This window comes from Psammomys obesus, unplaced genomic scaffold, assembly GCF_907164565.1.
Source record: "Psammomys obesus unplaced genomic scaffold, mPsaObe1.curated_primary_1811, whole genome shotgun sequence".
Classification (NCBI taxonomy): Eukaryota; Metazoa; Chordata; class Mammalia; order Rodentia; family Muridae; genus Psammomys; species Psammomys obesus.
Window position 1 is genome coordinate 9148996 of NW_026596073.1, and position 6565 is coordinate 9155560.

Here is a 6565-nt window from a genome sequence, read left to right on the forward strand (position 1 = left end):
CATAAAGACAAAATATATCCTGATTTAGTTCTTCCTCCTGCATCTTCTATTCCACCCCTCTTGTGGCTATCTAAATTGTTTATTCCCTTTTCTTTCATTTAATAAAGCATCCTATTTATCTCTAAATACTTTCCTGATCATAGGTTGACCTTTATATGGTATAAAATGTTTATCTGCAATAAATGTTTATCTTTAAGCAGGGTACATGCCTTATTCTTTTGAGTAGCAAATAATCGCTGAAAAGGGGTTGATGAAGAGAAGTTAGAATGTGATCTAGGTTTCATGAACAAGGAATCTCCTTATGTAAATATCACTGGTGGTTGACTCATATGCCTGTATTTGAGTCTCTGGAGCTTTTAACTACAGTTATTTCCTTCCAATAATACTGTCTATAGTAGATAAGTTTGATAAATCAATATTCTGGCCAAAGAAACAATCGTGTGTGTGTGTGTGTGTGTGTGTGTGTGTGTGTGTGTGTGTGTGTACTCACGTGTGTATGCATATAAAACAGTGATAAAATTAATGTTACTTAATTTTCAAACCTCACTGATTTTTTTTTAATTAAGGGAAAAGATGTACCATGACATATATTTCCAGTTGTTAACCTCTGCATCTTTTTCTCATGAAGTGAAGAACAGCATCCTTTCCTGGTCCAGCATTTTCCTTTATATTCAAAGATACAAGCTAGAAAGCCCCCATCCCATGGTACTATAACTTCAGAGGTTCTCCATCTTTAATTTCAGGGTTACATGTAAAGACTATGCCACTGTGATACCTTTCTTCTCGTTCTCTGTACAGGCTGATCTGAGAGCACCATGCTCTACACCCTCACACAGGCTCAGGGCTGCTCTCACGGGGCTTTGAGGTTAGAGGAAGGGTGTCTCTGTACCTTCGGATCCCAGGTCCAAGAGTTACTCTTGAAACTCGAACAACTGAACTTTTACCAGAACGTCTTTTTCTTGGTCGTTTAAAAAAAATTATTTGAAGCAAAAGGGGCAGTTTTTCAAGTAGAGGTGCTTGCCATGAAAGCCTGGTGATCTGAGTGTGATCTCTTAGACTCTCACAGAGGTAGAAGGCAAGAATGACTCCAGAAAGTAGTCCTCTCACCTCCACGGACATACCATGACATAAATGTCCATCCTATACATCATGTACACATACATGCACACGTATACATACATGCATACATACATACACACATTAAAAACGCCATTCATATGTTAAAATGGCATAAATACCAGAAGTTCTAATATAGCAATCCACTAGAAATTCTATAAGGTTACAGACATTGGGTCTTTTTAAAACTTCATACTACACACTAAATGCTGAGCACTGTGCAAGAAGGAGGCAGGGGAGAGAGCAAGGCATGGTTTATGACAAAACAGTACTTGTGGGGCTGTGGCCTGGGGGAGAAATAGAATAAAAACTTTCTTCAGAAGGGCTACACACAAAGCATCAACCAAATTACTCTTTTGAAAATGGCCAGCTCTGATCCTGGAACACTCTGACTTTATGGGATATCTCTAACCCTTCAGAGCTCAGGGAACCCTGAGGAAGAGAAGGTAGAAAGACTGTAAAAGCAAGAGGGGCACCAGGAAAACAAGGCTCTAAATCAGCATGATCAAAGCTCATAGGGGCTCACAGGGACTGCAGAATGCGTGCTCAGGGCCTGCATGGTCCGCACCACATCCTCTGCGTATATATTAGTTTAGTGTGTTTATGGAATTCCTGAGTTTGTGGATGAGCGGCTCTCAGATTCTTCTGCTTAGGTTCTTTTTGTTGCTTGTTTGTTTTATTGTTTTGTCTGATTCCAATGTGGTTCTTTTTGTTTTATCTTAGCCTACTATATTTTATCTTATTATTAAAAAAAGAAAATGACAAGCTCTAGAATTGAATGAAACCTTCTGCAACACAACAGTCTGTGAAAGACAACTGCCCTGAAGACAGACATTTGAAGCCATTACCATATTGAAATGTGGGTGATCGCTTCATCAAATAGATTAATTCTCTTAATAGAATAGAATATAAAATCTATTTAGTGAGTAACTTGCCTTGGATCTTCATTTTTGTCACTTTTTTCTTTAGTGCCACCTTGTGGGTTAGATAGTAACATAATATTTACTATAGAGGATTCAGTTTGGGGTTTGACTCTTACTCTCTCTCTCTCTCTCTCTCTCTGTCACTATGTGTGTGTGTGTGTGTGTGTCTGTCTGTCTGTCTCTCTGCTGTATTAAATCTAGTATTATAAAATAGCATAGTAAATGAATTGAAGCTATTTATCTCTCTTTTTTTTTTCTAAAAGAAACAACCATTTCACCAAAAGATATTTGCCGTAATTTTGCAACTGTCCACTCAGGACACCAGAACAATCTCTCATAGATTGAAAATATTGGAGTCTACACAAAAATCGATGTTCATTTACAGGATAATCACCAAACTTATCTAGGATAGCATAAGTGGCAAGTTCTACCTTGTGATTTTTTTTTCCATAAGAAAAATAAAATGTTTTTTCTTAACTCAGTATCATCATTTCTACGACGGTGTCCTGTGGGAATTGTTTCTAGGTGAATTGAAATGCAGCTTAATCCTGTTTCTTAGAAGCTCCCATATCTGACTCAGTCAGTATGCACTTACTTCTGGCATCAGAATGAATGAATTTGCATTGAGTTACCTTACTCAGTTTCTTTTGAAATTATGCTGTGGCTATAAAGGGAATAAGGAAAAAAGGCAGTATCGTGTGCTGCAGCGTCTTTTTTAATTGAGAAACACAGGGAATGTGTTATCTTCCCTAACATCCCTTATGTATTAGAGACGCTATAATAATCTTTTATCTGGCCAGACAAACAGGAATGGGTCCATTTGAACACACTGAAGAGAGAGAGAGAGAGTGTGTGTGTGTTTGTGTGTGTGTGTGTGCACGCGCCTGTGCGTGCATGCATGACCATGTGCATGCGCACGGGCCTGCTCTGTGGTGGAAAAACACACTTTAAAATTCTGTTCATGAAGTCGCTTCAGAACAGGAGGAACTAGTTTGAAATCCAGTCACCTTGATACCTTGAATAGATAATACTGAACTCCTAACGCTATCTTAAGAGTTGAGGGTAGTAACATATTCAAAAAGTAATTTTCCCTGCATATGGCAATAGAGGCCTTAGATTCAAGTTTTAACCTAAATGTCACAAACTCTATGTTATCTATGCTGCAGACACATAATCAACAACAACAACAAACATAAGTGTTTGTCGAGAACTACTAAAATTTGATTATAAGACTAGGGTAGTCAAATTTTACCAGTAATACTGCTGAACCCTCAGAATTTACCTTTCTGCTTATTTCTAACATGGAGGACTTACGTGTTTTGTCTTCGTAAGTAATGTGCTGTTATCGACGACTCAGGAAAGGTATTCTAATTGTTAATCTTGAAGTCTTTTGATATCTGAAGCTCCCTCTGACATTCTGACAGACTTGACTTTGTTTCACATAGATTTGGTTCAAAACAACCCAAAAGACGCCTTGGAGTGGCAACAATTAATCTGTCATCCACCATTTACCCTTTGAATGTCTATCATCAAACAGGTCCTTTTATTTGAGATTTCACCTAAACAAATGTATCAGTGAAGGGATGTTCTCTTGCCTGAGGACCATAAAAATATGTTTCCCATTTTTCTCTCGTACTTCAATTTCAGCCTTAATGATAAAAGTATGTCTTCTTTCAGCGTAAACTGGATGAACTTCTGTATAGTCTCCTCTAAAAAATTCCTTGGTCCTGTGCACAATTGTTAGAGGAATAACAGCAGTGAATACAAATAAGAAATACCTCCAAAACGAAAAAAAGAGATACCTCGATCTAACACACCGCCTAACTCCAGTAACATCTTCTTCATACTTTTATACCATTTTATTATATATGAGGCCTTTAAAATAAATTCCAAGAAGCAAAATCACATTATATCTTGCTCCATTACTGATTTCAAATGAAGCAGATCCAAATTAATTGGGTTACATTAGATAGCAACAGCTTTTTCCTTTAATGTCAGAAGGCTTATGCGGTGGCCTTCCAGTCCTTCTCAAAATGAGACTGCGTCAAATAATTCCTTGACATTTCTTGAGGATTTCATTTTCGGTTTCGAAGCATCATTTATTCCTTTAATCTTCCAATGGTGGGAAGTAATGAATATTGATTCATATTTTGAAGTACTAACATTCAGTTATGTAAACTTAGTAAAGGTATGGCTATTCATGTCCTATTTCATCTTCTAGTCAGAAAATCAAACCTATTTACAACAAATGATGTGATTTAAGTCAGGGAATGTGCACAGACTACCATGAGTGCTGACAGCCACTTCTTGTGATCAATATGTCATGTTTAGGGATGTATGTGTCTTACGTATCTGTACCTATCTATGAAGATATAAACAAAATAAGATGAGAGCAGAAGGCATGTGTGTTCTCTGTGTTTTAAATAAGTTCTGTACCAGTCTCTGTCTACCCTGGACTATAATAAAATGCACAAATAGTTCCTTGTGCAACTCTTTAATTTTCAGTGCTTGCCGGGATGGTCAAATTAAACTGCTGATATAATAATCATCCAAATAGATAACTCTAATACTTCAATTATCGGATCATTTCTTTGTTTTGGTAAGATTTGCCTATAGTAGCTCCCTGTTTAATGTTCAATGTTCTGTAGCAATTCTCTTTTAAATGTTGAGTGCAGGAGCTGTGCCTTCCAGGATGTACAAATAATCAAGTCTTAGCAATATTACAAAACTTAATCCACATTATGAATTGAGCAGAATGGGCCCTCAGATCTGATTGCCTAAGGCTCAAACGTTAATGCTGCTGAAACACCTTGTACGTATTAGCTAGTTGAATGAGATTATATTAAAACAAAAGAATGAATTGTGGTCTGGACCTCAGTGGCTCTTCATCAGTTTCTACCTGCTTTGCCTGCCTAGAATAAGGGAGCTTCAGCATTGCTGATTCTTTCTCTTCTCCTGGCTGTTTCCACACTCCCCAAAAGGATCAAGCGTGAGTGTCCAGTTATGAACTACTTCCTTAAAATTTTCCAGAAATGTAGGATTCTTCATTTCTTTTTCAGGAGTCCTAGCTAAAGAGGTATACAATACCAAGCCTAAGAAAAATAAAAAAGTTTTCTTAAATAATAATTCCAACACTCGCACCATGAGAAGGTACATAGATATTTTCAAGATACAATCAGCTCCAAAAATGAACACTGCTCTCTATTAGTCGCAATAATTGTCTACAGCTCTTTCCCAGAGAATTACTTGTGAAGACAACGTATGGATTATCAGGAGGGCTTATTGTTTTTCTTGCACTCATTGGCCAAGAATTGTGTAGAACTGAAAGTATGTCAACAATTTATGAAAGTCCATGAAATGGGACCCTCACTAATTATTGGCTCACTAATATAAAATAAAGTGTCTAAATATAAAGAAAAATCTGCTGTATCCCTAAATCCAGCACGCTACAGAATGTAAATATTACAGGTTTCCTTTTATAAACAATTATCAGAATTTTACTTGATTTCTATTTATGTGTGTGTGTGTGTATTATTTCTTTGAGAATTTCATATAGCATGTTTTGATCACATCCATCTTGCTCCTTCCCACTTAAAGAGGAAACTGACTCTCCTTCTCCCAATTGCCAATAGCTTCTCAGCTAAAGGTGGGACTTCACTACCTAACAGCAATTGACAACTTCTTTCTGAGTCTCAGAGTATTTTCCTGGCAGACTGGGAATCTGCTGAGAAGCTTGTTATGGAATGAGCATCTGACTATGTGACATTCACATGATCCTCCATGATTCTAAGGAATTATTATACCTCGCACATCAGCTCGAAACTTCTGTGGTTAACGACCACTTTATTGTTTTCCGTGCCCTTAGGGTCCAGTACTGTGCTGTCAGTATCTAGAAAAGTTTACCAAGTATGCACTTCAGAGTTTTCTCAGATAATTAGTATCCACTTTTCTGTTAGTTAACAACCAAAAGAGAGGAGGGAAGAATGACGGGAAAATACCCTAGGTAAATCTAATTTTTATCTAAATATTGCTTAAATTGTATCTTTCAGATAGGTGGGACATTATTTGAAAGGGGCCTTAAAATTGTATTTGGAAATTGCTTTCCAATTCAATAAACTTATATAAACATTATAAAATGTAATTTAGCACCAGCTCTCAAAAATGAGAAATCTATAGTGAGACTTTTGAGTCACTCTATACTGTAACTGTTGACATGGTTCTACAAGGCTGGAATATACACATGGGTCCCATGACAGACTCAACCTTGGTGGCTCAAAACTGTTCGAAATGAAGTGTGTCTTTCTGTATTGACTATACATAGGCTTTCTCCTGTCATTATTTCATAGAAAATACAGTGTTAGCAACTGTTTATCTAGGGATTTATATCATATTAAGTATTGTAAGTAATCTGCAGATAATTCCAAGTATGTGAAGGATATTTGTAGGTTATACACAAATATTATATTTTTATATAAACCTATTATGTATTTGAGCATTTTATATTTAGAATCCTTGAGTCTACATAT